The 17,022-nt window shown below is 40.8% G+C and overlaps 1 protein-coding gene across 1 annotated transcript in view; it reads left to right on the top strand.

Moving 5' to 3' along the window:
- The first annotated feature begins 347 nt into the window (after nt 1-347).
- The window catches only part of STK38L (serine/threonine kinase 38 like), a 79,318-nt gene continuing 62,643 nt past the window's right edge, over nt 348-17,022 (top strand). The window contains exon 1 of the mRNA XM_012002403.1: nt 348-529. The gene's annotated coding sequence lies outside the window, so the exon portion shown is untranslated. The remainder of the gene's footprint in view (nt 530-17,022) is intronic.

Raw genomic sequence — 17,022 nt, 5'->3', positions numbered from 1 at the left:
TGATCCATCTTTGTTGACCACTGTTTCCCCATCTGAAAAATGTGTGAATTCTCTCTTTCCATTTCTAACATTCTTTGCATTACATTGTTTGAAAAATTCGGATGACATTTAGAATGTCGCAACACACTAGGCCACCCTCAAGAGAGGCCTGGACAGGTTTTGAGTAAAAACGGCAGTGAGGTGAGGCTGGTGAGACGAGAAGCGGTGACAGTCAACTCCCTCAGAACTAGTCTGAACTTCACCAGCCAGAGATGGGTGGGGCCGGGGAGGGCGGCGTTGACGACAGAAGACTCCTTCCGGTTGTGGTGCGTATGACGTCAGGGCGAGTCGGACCGACCCAGCCACCGAGAAGCCGAGGAGGGAGGGCTCGCGAGAGTTCAGGGAGGCCGCCCCGAGATTCCGGCGAGGCCGCGGGTCCCACCTCCCGGGGGCGGGGCGAGGGCGGAGCGGGGAGAAGGGAGCGGACGGGCGCCCGGCCGGCTGCGGTCCGTGCGGAGGCTGAGCCGGCCGCGGGCGCGACCGGAGGCAGGTGAGTTCGCGGATGCGGCGCTCGGCTGGGGGTCCGGGCTCGCCGCGCTAGCCCCAACTCTGAGAGCAGGAGGAGATCTTAGGTGTCTTTGAGTGTCCAGGGAAAGCGGGGCTAATTCCGGGGCTGGAAATGTCTCCGGGGAACCTGCGGCGACGGCCTTGGCCCTCTTATTCCCCGGGGTGATACTGGCCCCGTGTGTCCGGAGAGGGAGCCTCGCGCCCGGGAAGGAATCTTTGTCCTTCTCTCTGCTCCTTTCTCCTTCCACTCCCCAGCCCCAGAGCACCCCACTCCGGGTCCCCGCCTGGGCTTCATAAACAATAACAAATGTCGCGGATCCTCTCCGGGTAGCCCCAGCGCTCCCGTCCCGTGCCCTCCAGCCTATGTCACCCAGAGCCAGGATCCGAGGCATGGCTCTTCAATTGTGGGGGCTGTTTGTGTACCGTTCCTAAAAACTGATGCGTCAGATTGCCAAACATTTCTCAAGACAGACTCAGGAAAGCCTCCCAGCTCCCAGAAGCCACGGAGTGCTCAAAACCAGTCTTAGAGTCTATCTTTACCATTGCACCCGTAGCCCCTTCTTTTCAAAATCATTTTCTCCCACTCCTTTTTTCACCTTTAGTATCGAGGTCAAACGAGTGGTTATTTGATGTGGGAATAGAAAAGATTATAACCAATTGAGTAGGGCACGTTTCACCTTTAAAAAGTTGCCAGGTTGACAGCAAAAGAACAAACTTTATTTTCAAAAGCAGTGGCCTTTCCTTTTACTGGTGCTGCTTTTGTTTTGTGGAATAGCTTTTCGGATTCTAAGTTTGGAGGAATGATATAAAAAGAAATGGAAGGTAGGGGGAGGGCTAGTGGCTCTGAAAGTAGTGGCTTGTCCAAAAGTAGGATGCTGTTGTTTCTCACTTGATAAAATGCAGAACCAACGCTCTTGCCTATTTCACATAACTTGTGGTAAGTTTTGAGAGAGGCCACTTAATCGGAAATGGCCTGACTGTTAGCTTATTTTACCGCTCAAATATGAAAAAACAGCTTTAAGTGATTTAAGTTCTACCTCTTGATTGTAAGATGGGGATTGATGAGTGAGATCCTTTTTGGCGCTGGGGCTTGCGTTTGACCGGTCTCTCTACTTTAAGGCAGGGTCTATTGTACTTAAGCCCCTTTTTGCTTCCTCAGTACAGATTCTTGAAAGTTCTTTGTCTCAATCATCTGTGTATATAAGGTACTGTAAACCTCTTTGAATTTGGCCTTTCTCTCTGTGCCTCAGGATATGTAAAACAATTAAGTTTATTATACTCTCTCCCCAGTGGCTGAGAGGTATTGTATGTGAATTAGCCACCCTTGTGACTATTTGAGGAGAGAGAAGTTAGTCTAAAATATTATGTTAAATTATGATATTACATAATTTTATTGCATAAGTTCATCGAACTACTTACATCTGAAAAAATCCTGATCTCAAAAGAGGTACAATGAATTAAAAAATGCTTTGGTTTGACCTCACTTAGCTTTGTTTTCTCCTTGTTAAGATGGCTGATAATGTTTCCCATTTGGTTGGGATGTGTTTAGAATGAGAAGCAAAGTTGGGTGTAGTTTTTGTACTCCTTTGAAAGGCCCTGCCACTGGGAATGAAAAAATTAGACTTAGAAAACCCACATTAAATAGGAGCAGTTCTTCTCTAGCCATTTGCTCTTGAGTTTGTTTTAAAATAAGTCAAAGAATAGAGACTAAGATGATTTGTGCCAACAAATAGATGTCCTTGTCAGTTTTTATGCTGCAAACTTGATTTCTAAAGGTAGGACACTATAAGAACAAAGGAAAAATTGGACTTTCTAAAAAATGATAACAAAGCAATGGACTCAGTTCAGCTCTTTGCTTTCAGAAAAGTTCTGTTCTCTTAAATGTAAGGAGAGCATCATTGTGTTAGTGAAATTGGATAATGCCCTTTCGAAAGTGCCTCCCCAGTGATCCAGGATAAGTTGCAGACTTTTTTTGGTGTGTGTGACACTTTTTGTTAAGAGAGAGAGCACAAATCACAGCCAGAACGACTTGCATCTCGATGTATTGTTAAAATGCTTTTATTTTATGTAAATAGTGTAGGGTGAATCAAACAAGCATATTGTCATCTAGCATCCTTAGGATTACATTAAAATCAGCAGATGGGCAAGTTACGATTAGGTTAGACTTGACATATGCAGAAATTATGCTACTGTATTTTTATATTAAAAGCACCATGGTCTTTTTGAATGAAATAATGAAAGCAAGCTTTTGAGACATAACTTTTTTAAAAAATTAAAAATATATCTTTGATTAGTAGTTTAAAAACATGAAGCATATCCTCCTCTTATTCCCCCCAAAATTTTTGTTTAAGTCTTAAGAAAGTATTTAGCAAGGTATGACCAGTACTTAAGTGCACTGGTTGCATAAGCCTTCTGTCTCCAGGTAAAGGTTTGCTAATTAACAGGGTATTATTGTTCAGAATCTTTAGAGGGAAAGAAATCAAAGGCAGCAGTGAACAGTGTTTGCTGCTGTGTACTCTCGGACGAACTGTGGTTGCTGTCTTCAAGGAGATGTGATCCAGTGGGAGAGAAATGTACCTACCCAAATAAATACCATAGAAAATGTGTTTTATGAGGAAGCCAAGGAGGGAGGGATTAAATGCTACTAGACCAATTAAGGAAGACTGAAATAGGAAAAGGCGTTTCTGTGGATAATTTAAGTGATCTAGTCATATGATAATGATGTTAAGTAAATGTATAATGCTGCTTCCTGCTAAACCCTTTACATGTACTACTTACTTGCCTGGCTTTAATCTTCGCAACAACTGTATGGAGTAGGTATTATTATTTTTCCCGTTTTGTAGATGAAGTAACTGTGGTACTAAGGTTAGATAGCTACTGAGTGGTAGGACTAGGATTCTGACCCAGGCATTCTGTCTTGTACCCTATGGCGTGCTTAACTGCAATCCATATTTTCTCTCCCATTCATGATGGTCTTCCTCAGGTCTGTAGTTTCAAAAACTTGACTTGGGAAATACATTCTTCTGACATCTAAATTTTTGGGTCAGTTTTCTAGAAACAGTTCCAAAATAATGAACACCCAAGTAAATGAGTTATTTTTGACATGTTATTTTAATCCATTTTTGGAAGTTATTCATGGTACAAATTAAATATAACTGTTGAGTGGGACTTTTTAATAATTTTGACTTATTACCTGTAAGTACTCATAAGGACTTAGAAGTGAGAAGTTATTCCATATTAACTCTTTTGCTTAATGGAATATTTGAGTCATTGTATATTTTGTCCTGTAATTATTATTTTTTTAAAGACAGAGCCTCACTATCTTGCCCAGGCTGGACTTGAACTTCTGGGTTAAAATGATCTTTTTGCCTCCTAAGTAACAGGCACTATAGGCCTGAGCCACTGTGCTTGGCTTTGTTCTGTATTTTTTTTTTTTTTTTTTTTTAAGACAGAATCTTGGTCTTTTAGGCTGGAGTGCAGTAGTGCGATCATGGCTCATTGCAACCTCTGCCTCCCAGGCTCAAGCGATCCTCCCACCTCAGCCTCCTGAGTAGCTCAGACTACAGGTGTGCACAAGCATGCCCGACTGATTTTTAAATTATTTGTAGAGACAGGGTTTCATTATGTTGCCCAGGCTGGTCTCAAACTCCTTGGCTCAAGTGATCCTGCTGCCTCGGCCTCCCAAATGTTGGGATTACAGGTATGAGCCAATGTGCCCAGCCCTGTTCTGTAATGTTTTAAACCACTTGGCACTGAATAGTTTTGGGGTTGAATTATGAAGTTGAAATTTAGTTAATGATTGAATGTTGATCTCAGCCCTTTTAGTTTATTTGCATGAATAGCTATGCTTATAATGGCAGAAACAGGGTGAATAGAGTGTTGTACATGTATAAAATGAGAGAAGTTCCATCACTGATACTTTCTGTTGGGGCAACTTTGACAGTTCTTTGGGATTGTGAAATAAAAGGTGCTATAGAAGTGAGCAGTGTCTTGTGTAAATGTCCACCTGATTTTATTTTATTTTATTTTATTTTATTTTTGAGATGGAGTCTTGCTCTGTCACCCAGGCTGGAGTGCAGTGGCCGGATCTCAGCTCACTGCAAGCTCCTCCTCTCGGCTTCACGCCATTCTCCTGCCTCAGCCTCCCGAGTAGCTGGGACTACAGGCACCCGCCACTTCGCCCGGCTAGTTTTTTGTATTTTTTAGTAGAGACGGGGTTTCACCGTGTTAGCCAGGATGGTCTCGATCTCCCGACCTCGTGATCCGCCCGTCTCGGCCTCCCAAAGTGCTGGGATTACAGGCTTGAGCCACCGCGCCCGGCCCACCTGATTTTATTTATGAAGTTTCGGGAATAGTCCATATTTGTTAAGAATTGGAATCACAAATTCAATTGGATTTAAAGGTTAAAAAAAAAGTGTATCTAGGCAGGGAATACAGCAGGTGAGCAGTGGGAGAGGTATTGCCTACCTTTTCCTAACTGTCCAGCAGGATCCAGACTCTTCAGCTTCTTTGTCAGTGCCCGCAGTCGACCGTACTCACAGTTTAAGTACAGCTCCAGAGTCATAGTCTCTGTGAACGAATATAAGTATTCTCTACTTGACTTAATGGGGTAGGTTCTAGAAGACACTTGTACTAGGACAGTTGATGGTTGATGAGTTTAAAACCTAATGGGAAAAGTAGCAGAACTAAAGCCAAGATTTAAAGCATGTGTATTTGTATAATTGAAATAAGACAAAGATGGCAAAACAAATTGTAAAAGTTTTTTTTTAAAACAGGCCTTAAATTAGTAGTGATGGTATATCATTTCCATTTACCATGCCCTGATTGGCAGATCTTTAGCCCATCACTTCATGGAGATACTTAGATGTCGACTTCGCTTTGTTATAAAAAGTTTACAGGTTCTTCTAAGTACGGGTAGTTTTGGAAGATTGTCTTAGTAAAAAGGTGTGTGAGTTGGTCTATCAAAAGGAAAGCAGTCATACTGTTACCTCCTTGCTAATACAAATTTTGGGGTCATCTTCTCCCATCAGGAATAGTTAGTCTGCACTGAAAATCCACAGAGGCAGGTAGCCTGCGCTTAGATGAGCTCTGCACAGGTCTTAGGGAAAACCTTAACAGTTATAGGTCATGTGGTGACCTGATCATTCACTGTGGTATTGTACAAATTCAAACAGGCCTGGAGCCTTGGCAGCTGTCTGTGGTTTGTGATGATAACACTTATGCTTAGCATTTATTTATTTATTTATTTATTTATTTATTTATTTATTTTTGAGACAGAGTTTCACTTTTATTGCCAAGGCTGGAGTGCAGTGCACAATTTCGGCTCACTACAGCCTCCACGTCCTGGGTTCAAGTGATTCTTCTGCCTCAGTCTCCCAAGTAGCTGGGATTACAGGCGTGCTCCACCATGCCCAGCTAAGTTTTGTGTTTTTAGTAGAGATAAGGATTCACCATGTTGGTCAGGCTGGTCTCGAACTCCGGACCTCAGATCATCCACCCTCCTTGGCCTCCCAAAGTGCTGGGATTACAGGTGTGTGTCACTGCGCCTGGCCTATGCTTACCTTTTAAATTCTTAACAGCTCCTTGCCTTTCCCTGAATTAACACCGAATCAGTTAGTAGCCCAAATTGTTGATTCTCTGGCCATTTATACAGAAGGCTTCATGTTTTCCTTGCCTTTTGCTGATTCTCATTGATTCCACAGGTATAGAATTTGTACGTTATAATATATAAGTCTCTGATCCCATATGCACAGATAACATCCATTGTTTTCTTACCTCTTTGAGTTATTTACTATCTCTACAGCTGATTCAGGAGATTTTATTCCTCTTTTTCCTGATTCCTGGGACACTTTTACTGCTTTTGCAGTTCCTGAATAGGTTGGAGTTAATAACGTTTAACATCACAAATCAACCACAAATACAAGACACCCAGAATAAAGAACAAGATGGCAGAAACTAACATGAGAGCATGATAGCTAATACCGTGTATTTTTGGCATTTGGGGTTGCTGTGCCTTTGCTGCAGAGTGTAGCTTTCGTTCTGTTATGAAAGTTTAAAACATTGAGTTTGGGACAGAGAAGCCTCTGTACACGTTAATAAGCACTTTTCAGGGGCCTAGTTCTTCCGTTACCATTTTGCTTTTATGAATACAGTTATTGCTGTTCTGCTTTTATGATCTGGAGATTTTGACTACATTTCTCTTGATTCCTCACCAATTCTAAAGACACAGTAAGTAATCTGTACATTTAATATGAAGAAAACTTTGTGTAATTTATATTTCTTACTTTGTCTCCCGGTGGTAATATATAGATTTAGCTCTCCGAATATCATCTTCCCCTCTTCAATGTTCTTGATTCCTTTGTCTTTCTGAAAGTCACCCATTGGGGAACAGGTCTAATAATTTTGTCAATGCCAGTAACCACTTACCACTTACAATGCACCAGACATAGTGCTAAGTACTTTGTATATATTATCTCATTTAATCCTTATAGCAATCCTGTGAGTTATTATCTCTACCTACAAATGAGAACACTGGAGCTTAGAGAGGTGAAGTGACTTGCCCAGGGTCACACAAGTAGGCCATAAGTGGTAGAGTTAGAAGTTGATTCTTCAAATCAGGTTTGCTTTCTCTTATATTGCATTATTTTACTACAAAAACTTCTCCTTTTCTCTTTAATTTACCTCCCTCTTCTAGTCCCACCCCAGGTTTTCTTTCTTTTCTCCCCTCCTTTTTTGATAATTTCCCCTTTAGGAGTTATTTGCAGTTTTGTATGTCAGACATAAATTCTCTTAGGAAAAGATGCAGAAATAATTATATTCTGATTTCTTATAGAGAGGGATTTGCTCTTAGCACTTATTTTAAGAATAATACCAGGAGCCCTTTTATTTATATTACACTTTATAGTTTTATGAAGCATTTTTACACATTTCCTTACTTAATCTTCATACCAGTCACGTGGTATAGGCAGTGAGGGTATGACTATTACACCTATTTTCAGGTAAAGAGAGGAACTCAGATTAAGTGACTTGTCTGAGATCTCAAAATAAGAGACAGAGCCTGAATTTAAACTTAAGTCTTTCAACTCTAATATAAACACTTTATTTAACACACTGGTCTTCCTTGTAGAGTAAAAGCTGCTACAGGCAAATTGTTCACCAAGGGCTCTACAAAATTAGTTGGTGAGGCAAGGTTTTTGCCCTCAGCGATTATGGTGCTGAAATAAATGATATAATCAAATGTTCTGACTTCATTTAAACCAATTAGGAGTGGGGAAATATCATTATAGCATGGCATTTTCTAAAGTTTTAAGCCTTGAGCTTTGTTTTGTTTTGTAAGAATTGAGAGGCTGGAATTTTATAGTTCTGCATTTTAAATCATGAAATGTTAAAGTCCTTAATTCTTAAGTTATTGTCTATCTCATTGTGTCCTCAACTGCTTACATTCTAACAAAAACAATTATGATAAAAGAATAGGTTGAAGGGAGGACAGACATAAACAGTGAAATTAAGGAACTGGGAATCCTAACAAGGGCTTGCTGAGGTATCTTACAGTAGCACTTTTGTAGAAAATTGAATATGATCCTTAAAAGAATGGATAAGCTGCAAGTACTATTCACTTCTGGAAAGTGATAATATTTGAAAGCTCAGACAGCTTATGTAATGATCCATTTTTGACATACTATCTTGTACTAGTGTCTTGTTTCATTAAATTTTACTAGCAGTGTTCATTTTTACTTAGTTAGGCCTCTACCCACTGACCTGCTCCCATTGTGGAAACACCACACCATTTGCCCCTTATGGCTTTTCTGTATTTGGCAGCTGAGGCTGGTTGCTCAGTTTATTGTAGTACTAGGGAGCTGCCCTTTGTTGTGTTTTTTACAACAGCGATCCATTTCATTTGGATGTTTTCGGATCTGGTTGAGGATGTTCTCCATATGTCGACTCTTATCTGGCCAAACAGAATAGACTTTTTCTATTTTTGTGGCTAGAGTGGAAAATTTTAGGACTGAATTGCATGTATATGACCCATTGATATTCTTAATACTGGCAAATCCTAGAGGAATTACAGACTCATAATATTTTAGTGAGGTTAATCGTCATAATGCATTATTTATCAGCTATTTGCAGGGCACTGTGTTAGGTACCATGGCAAAATAGAGACAGATAGATGTCTGGCCCTCCATTTAGAAAAGTTCAATCCAGTAAGACGTAGAACGTATGGGTACAAATAACTGTAATTCAAACAAAGTGATAACGGAGTAACAGGGTACTGTGGGAGCAAAGGAAAGAGAGATTGCTTCTGGCTGGAGAGATTAGGAAAGCTTCCTATATGAAGTGAATTATGAATTGACCCTTTCAGAGTGAAGGACATGCCAGGCAGAGGGATTAGCATAAATTGGGTGTATCTGTACAGCACCTGGTAAATTCTGTTAATTATCTACTTCTCTTTCTGCCCTATTGGATTTGAACCCATTGAACTTAGAGAACTGATGTTTTCCAGCCTTTCATTCTCTACTTCACCACCTGCTCAACTTGGTACATTTATTTAGAGTTGTAAGTGGCAGTAATGTATATGGAATGAATTCAAGGAAAGAGGGACCAGAAATGGGAAGACCAGTGAAGAGACAAATTTAAATAATCTAGGTAATAATAATGAAGTTCTAAACTAGGTGAGATTGGGAAGGAGAGACTTGCATGGATGTGTCTCTCCTTTCTAGTGAAAGAAGCTAGGGAGTTCTTTCACTGTGAATTGTACATAAAATACACACCATGTGCCAGGAGATATGGAAAGGGAAAGACGCAGTGCTCCCCCAGAAGCCGGACAGGTGACTGGAGAGCTACATTCACAGGGGTAGAAATAGCGGCAGTCAGGAATAGCAGCTGTCGTGAAAGAGCGGTAAGAGGCACACCTAAGGGAGAGGGGCACCTGCTTGGGATAGTGAGAGAAGCTTTCCAAAGATGTGTGAGTGTTTGAGCGTAGACTTGAAGGGTGAGGAGGAGTTTTTCAGGCCAAGAAGCCTTAGGCAGGTATTATCACATAGTGATATAAGACACTGAAGCATATTAGGGAGCCACAGGAACTGGAATTGTTGCCATGATGCTGGACAGGATCAATGAACTTTTTATTTGCTGTGTATTTATGTTTATCCAGTGTTAGCACTCTGAGCTTTTGTAAGAAAGTGTTTCTGTTGCCTCTGGTAGCCTATTGGAAGCACCTCTTCTGTGCTTCCCACTCCCAACCTGGAGTGCAGTGCTGCTGATAAATTGTCCCTTGCTTCCATTTTGTGAAATTAAACAGAAAAGGTAAAGATACCATCAGCTAGAGAGATAAAGAGAAAAGTAAATCCACTGAAATCCTTTTCTTTATTGAAGCCTAGAACCACCAAGGTTGTTGTATAAACAGAATGCTGCATCAAAGCACAGCTTCGAGAGCACTTCACTCTCTCGGAGGGGATTGTGATGGGGACATGATTATTCCCCTTTCCCGTAGGGTTTTATGGAACTTTTAAAAATTTCCCAAGACTGTAATACCTAATACTGAAGTCCTTTTATTTTAGTTCTAGCCTTGATTCTTTTCCTCTTCTCTACTCTAAGCCTTATTATTTTTAAAAAATAACACAGTTTAATAACTAACATGATCCTAAACTTCAAATGATGTCAAACATCATCTCTGGTCTTCCTCTATCCTTGTTTGGTCATTCAGAGACCTGTACCTGCAAATCGTAATTATAAACTTTGTATGTAATCTGCATTAGTTTGCTAGAGCTAAAAAGCACTACAGGTTTCTTTTTTACATAGATTTACTTTCTACAGTGGCTTTTTTTTTTTTTTCTGTCCTGTGGATTGGGCCACTGAAACAGAATATAAAGTCCTTTTCTAAGGACAACCAAAAAGTTAATGGTAGTCTGTAATTCAAATTGTATCCATTGTATTTCTAGGCCAGGGGTTGGCTGTTGTGTTGGCTTTAGTGGCATTACTGGCAGTACTAAAAGATTATGGGCACTCTCAGGAGGAAAGTGAAAGGAACAGGAGGAGAAAAAGCAGGCTTGCGGGGTGGTGGGAGAGGCATAAAGAGGGGGCAGGAGAAAAAGTACATATGGTTAAAAGAGGTCAAGTACCTCTCACACCTATTCCAGGTACCACTTAGTGGGACCAGTGCCATATTTAAGGATTAAGTTGAACTCCCAGCAGTACTGTCTGAAAATACTCTGGTTGTATTTTTATGCCAAAAATGGCAGTTTGTTTTAATCAAACATTTCTGGATTTAATTTTTAAAATTGTGTATGGACCTGTGTCTATTTTTAGAATTGAGCAGAAAAGGAGACAGAAATCAGCATACTTCAAATATCAATGAAAATTATAGGCACATTTCTGAAATGTAGTTAAAGCTTTAAGATCTAAATCCATAGATTAGCCCCATTGTATAGCCCAATTCAGGCACAAGGTGGCAGAAAGTAAAGGGATGAATAGCTGAGAACGTGTGTTTGAATTTTTACTGTAGTAAAACTGCATTTTCATACTAACCAGGAGTGTAACTGGACCCACAGAAGGAAAAATAGGGTGAAGAAATTAGAGCCTGTGCTTTCCTGTTCAAGTACACCAAGTACTCTCTCCCTTTCAGAAAACATGAAACAGCAAAAAATGTATTTTTTAGAACTTACACAAAGTATTGGACTGACGAAGCCAAAAACGAAAATACTTATGATTTTAGCTTTTCTGTAATAGTGGTGAAAAGTTATTTCTGATTGTAAGAAATACTGTATTGAATTGAAGTTTTTGATTGATTTTCAGAGTTGAAAGATGCATTAGAGGTCATCTAGCCCAACTACGTTGTGAATTCCCTGTACATCATCTCCAACAAGTGGATGTTTAGTCTTTGCCTAAATATTTAAGTTCCTTGCCTAAAGACAAGGAACTTAACAGATCACAAGATAGCTAACTTTCATTCCCTTAAATGGTTAATGTGCTCTTTTGTCCCAATCCTCTTCTCACTCCCTGCACTGTGAGTGTGGGTGATCTCATATGCTCTGGTATCTTCAATAACTGCTCTGCAATGATGACTTCCAAACCGGTATATCTTGCTCAGGTCCCCCTCCTGAGCTTGAGACCCCATTGTCCATCTGTCTTCTAGATACTCACCACCTTTGGTGTGTTCCATGGATAACTTGGATTCTGCTCTCCCAGAGCTGACTTTATCTTCTCCCTTCCCAGAACCATTCCTGTGCTCCTTAGCTTTCTCAGTGCATGGCGTTGTTCTCTATTTGGTTCTTAAGCTGTAAACCCAGAAATCACCCTTGACTCGTTCTTCTTGTTTATGACTGACATCTAGTCATTTTTTAGGTCTTCCTTAACTACGTCTTGAATTCTGCCTTTGCTCTTCCTCCAGTGGCAGAATATTCATTCAGGTGCCCAATGATTGAACTAGCCATCTTTCCCTGCTACCAATCTTGCCTTCTTTTGGTCCATCTTCCATGTGGCTGCCTCAAGGACTGCCCTAAACTTGAATCTGATTATGTAACTTTCATCCTTAAAATTTCTAGTGACTCCCCATGGCCTCTTCCAGGCTCCTTAGTGTGACACATGAATTCCTTTTTAGTTTTCCAGCCTTACCTTCCATCACTCCCCTACTCATCTCTCGAACCACACTGAACCACTAGCTTTCTTGTACCTTTGGTCTCACACACTACTTTCTGGAATGCCCTTTCCTATACTTTTTGGGTAATTCCTGTGCTTTCTTTGGTATTCTGCTTAGGCATCTCTTTCAGGGAGGCCTACCTTACTTGACCTCTTACCTTCAGCAGGGTTAGGTGCCTCTCCTAGGTTTTCTGACAGTGTCTAGTATGTATTTCTTTCATGTTTTTTAAATATCCATACTACAGTAAGAGGTAATAATGTTGGGCATTGACTATGTGTCAAAACTTGTTGAGCATTTGCTATGTGCCAGGCATAGGACAGTGCTAACTGGAAAGTGTTTCCTTATATAATTTTCAATTGGTTCTCATCACAGAATTAGAGATAGTTTTTTTTTGTTTGTTTTTTTTTGTTTTTTTTTTTGAGGCAGAGTCTCGCTCTGTCGCCCAGGCTGGAGTGCAGTGGCCAGATCTTAGCTCACTGCAAGCTCCGCCTCCCGGGTTTACGCCATTCTCCTGCCTCAGCCTCCCGAGTAGCTGGGACTACAGGCACCTGCTACCACGCCCAGCTAGTTTTTTATATTTTTTTTAGTAGAGACGGAGTTTCACCGTGTTAGCCAGAATGGTCTCGATCTCCTGACCTTGTGATGCACCCGTCTTAGCCTCTCAAAGTGCTGGGATTACAGGCTTGAACCACCACCGCGCCCAGCCTCTAGAGATAATTTTATGTCACTGCAAGAGTAATGTTTGAAGATGGCTGTCTTACATCTTCTCTCTTTCAGGCTAAGTGTCTTCATTGAATTTGTTCAAATGTGGATTTCAGACCTTTTGCCTTCCTGGTCACTGCCATCCGTGTGTTTTATTTAGTTTTCTCTCTTAAAATATGTGGTTCCATTTTACATCAAATGCAGTTGTCATAAAGAAACGTAGGGCTTCTCGGATGGGTAGAAGCTGGATACGGATTGTCATATTTAAGGTATAGACCTCACTTATTTAGGTCCTTAGCTGTGAACATTTTTCTGAACATTTTCCAGAAGTCATCAGAATTATGGGAATTTACTTATATTTAGCAAGTGATGGAGAGACTGACATAAAACCAAGAATGCCAGTTAGTGAATGTATTAGTATAACTGTGAATGGAATGGCAGCTTATGGTTGGATGAGCACACTCTCATCACTATAGGAGAATCTACAGGGGATGCCAGCCCTTCTAATGAAATGGGTAATCTTAATGGGGAGTGTCACTAAGCCAGGATAACCCGATGGAGAGTCTTTATAAGGATGCAGCTGTCCAGCGCCGCTCTGGGGATGTGATCAGTGTGCTTTCACGTCAGTCAGTGTTGGGGGCACATAGGCAAAGTCTTCCTTGTTAAACTCCTGCTCTCCCCACTACCCCAGATTAATATAACCCCCTTCTGTCAACATAGTTGACAAGGTTTCAGCTTTCTTAATTCACTTTGCAATCCTGCCTCCCAGAAACTACACCCTACTCTCTTTTGACCAGACTTGGGTATCCCCAGCCTTTTCAGTCACATATTTTCTTGGAATTACTTATGATTATGGCTAAATTCCATCACTCTATTTGATTCAGGCTGGTATTACTCACAGAGGATGACTTAATTTTCAAATTATGAGGACATTTATTTTGCCCTTCGTATGACTATAGGGCATTACTAAGTATTGAATAACTTCTCCAGATACGAGCGAACTGGTACAGTGTAGAGTATGGCATTCACCTTCCTTGTGCATGACTTTATTTACATGTGTGTGCCAACTTAGCCTAAGATTAAGATTGGATAAATTTTAGAGGCAGCCATTTCACACTTTAATTTATGTCAAGCTTTTTTTTTTTTTTTGAAGTGGAGTCTTGCTCTGTTGCCCAGGCTAGAGTGCAGTGGCACAATTTCAGCTCACTGCAACCTCTGCCTCCTGGGTTCATCTGGTTCTCCTGCCTCAGCCTCCTGAGTTGCTGGGATTACAGGTGTGCGTCATCACACCCAGCTAATTTTTACATTTTTGGTAGAGATGGGGTTTCACCATGTTAGCCAGACTGATCTCGAACTCCTGACCTCAAGTGATCCACCCACCTCTGCCTCCCAAAGTGTTGGGATTACAGGCATGAGCCACCATGCCCAGCCTATGTCAAACTTTTATTTGACAAAACTCTTTAGTTTTTTGTTTTTTTTTTAAATGTAATTTTAAAAATATTTTAATAGAGACGGGATTTCACTATATTGCCCAGGCTGGTCTTGAACTTCTGGGCGTAAGCAGTTCTCCTGCCTCTGCCTTCCAAGGTGCTGGGCTAGTTGCCTTTTTGTGTGTGTATTTTGAGACGGAGTCTCACTTTGTCACCCAGGCTAGAGTGCAGTGGCATGATCTTGGCTCACTGCAACTAACTTCCTCCTCCCAGGTTCAAGTGATTCTCCTGTCTCAGCCTCCCAAGTAGCTGGGATTACAGGCACCTGCCTTCATGTCCAGCTAAGTTTTGTATTTTTAGTAGAGATGGGGTTTCACCATGTTGGCCGGGCTGGTCTCGAACTCCTGACCTCAGGTGATCTATCTGCCTGCCTCAGCCTCCCAAAGTGTTGGGATTATAGGCGTGAGCCGCCGCGCCTGGCCTAGTTGCTTTTTTATGTATACAACAGTTTTCACAATGTATATTTAGCATTTGATTTTTTTAACCCAAATATAATTCTTTACATTTTCTCTTTTAAATTTTATTTGTTAAAGTTAATATTCTGTTAAAATTGTTTTAGATCTGACTCTGCTCTCTTTTGTTTCATTATTCTCTCCAGGTTCTGGTCATCCCTACATTTTGATAAGGATGTTGGGAAAAGTTTTGTCCAGATCATTGGTAACACTATTGCCCAAGCCCAGTGAATACTGCAGAACTTATTTATGAGCATTCTGAGTTTTGTTGTTTAATTGGTTTTGTATACATGTTACTCAGCCCGTCTCTCTTTTGGTCTCAGAAAGAATTGGAGAGTGGAGCTTGTTAAATACCTTTCAGATAATCACATAGATTTGTCTTATAGCTTTGCCAACAAAAGAAATAAAGTTACTTGGCAAGACTTGTTCTTCCTGAACCTACACTGATTCTCAGTGATCGCCCATCTTTGTCTATTCAGAAACTGTTTTTTATAATCTGTTCTAGGATTTTCTTCGGGCTGAATGATAAACACGTAGTTAATCTTTTGCCATGTTCATATTCTTTTGTTGTGTTTGTGTTTTGTCCTCACTCTGAAAGATGGAGTACTTTGTCTCCCGTCTTAACCTCTTTGGTCTTCCTTACTTGTTAAAGAGTTATCGTAGCTTTCAGCAGAATTCTCATGCAGGCTTACAGTACACGACTGGTCAAGTCAGATTTGCAGTGTTGTTGGGGGCAGGTGTTTTATGGCCGCGTCACGTGTCACGGGCATCAGTTCTTTCATCCCAACACGCCAGTTTTTGCTGTCGTTCTCCTAGACTAAGAAGAGAGGCAGAGCTTGAGTGATGGACACTGGACTGGACCTTCTCTTTAGAAAATAGGCGTCATACCTACCTCTTCAGGTGGAAATATGTAAAAGGTCTTTGTAAACTGTGAGGGCGTATTTGAGTGTAGAATTTTTAAAAAGCAAAATAGAAGTGAAGGGTTTCTTTCCCTTTTTTTCTTTCCTGTCATGTATTAACTACACCATTTACTTTAACCAACATATTCAGCCTTTTGTGTATACCAGGCCTTTTGTAAACTTTCTCTTCCAGATATAAATTCAAAAGTCCCTTTTGTAGCCCTTAATGATTTTCTTTTTTTTTTTTTTTTTTTGAGACGGAGTCTTGCTCTGTGGCCCAGGCTGGAGTGCAGTGGCGCGATCTCAGCTCACTACAAGCTCCGCCTCCCGGATTCACGCCATTCTCCTAGCAACTGGGACTACAGGCGCCGCCACCACGCCTGGCTAGTTTTTTTTTTTAGTAGAGACAGGGTTTCACCGTGTTAGCCAGGATGGTCTCGATCTCCTGACCTCGCGATCTGCCCGTCTCGGCCTCCCAAAGTGCTGGGATTACAGGCTTGAGCCACCGCGCCCGGCCAATGATTTTCTTAAGTTCAGCTCATTGTGGACATTTTACTTCCTGATACCATCCTGTGTTTCTTTTATAGGCATCCATGTTACGTGTCCCTCCTTTCTTTTTCTGTGTCTTTGAAAATCTGAGTTCATTGAAGAGCTCTTTGTGCAACCAGTCTTTTCAGAATCTTCCCATTTTCTGTCATTAATATCCTTTGCCGTTTATAGCGAGAACTCTGTTTCTTATACCAATTTTTAATCTTTTAGTTGTGACTAGAAGAAAGAATAGGAGCAATACTGGTTTTATGTCAGTCTCTGCATCACTTGTTTGGTTACACAAGTCCCCCCCCACCACCACCACCATGTTTTTCTGACTCATTCTCTTTCTTTGTCTCTTTTTTTTCATCTTTCTTTTCTGGATTCTTCTTGTGATATAACTTTAAGAGTTATTCTAAAGCTCACAAGTTTCAGTCTGGTATTTTATCAGATCGTGTGTAGATATAGAACATTTCCCTTGTTATTCTTTTAAATTCATTTTCAATTTATAATTTACTTCCAACAGAACTTAAAATGACACTGTCTTCAGGGCAATAATCATGTTTACCTTCTTTTGTATTTTTCTCCTAACACCTAGTCAAATATAGGTAATTTATCATAAGAGAGCATTTAGTGAAAGGGAGCCTAATAAGTGCGAATTCTTACGGGCATACTTCAGGAGTAATCCAAAGTCCTTACTGTCTTTGCAGGGTTTTACATGTTCTTGCCCCTGTCACCTCTCTGAACTCTTGCTTACCACTCCCCCTCAC

This window comes from Mandrillus leucophaeus, unplaced genomic scaffold (assembly GCF_000951045.1).
Source record: "Mandrillus leucophaeus isolate KB7577 unplaced genomic scaffold, Mleu.le_1.0 Scaffold686, whole genome shotgun sequence".
Taxonomy (NCBI): domain Eukaryota; kingdom Metazoa; phylum Chordata; class Mammalia; order Primates; family Cercopithecidae; genus Mandrillus; species Mandrillus leucophaeus.
The sequence above is the reverse complement of the archived record's forward strand: the minus strand, read 5'-3'. Positions and strand labels throughout refer to the sequence as shown.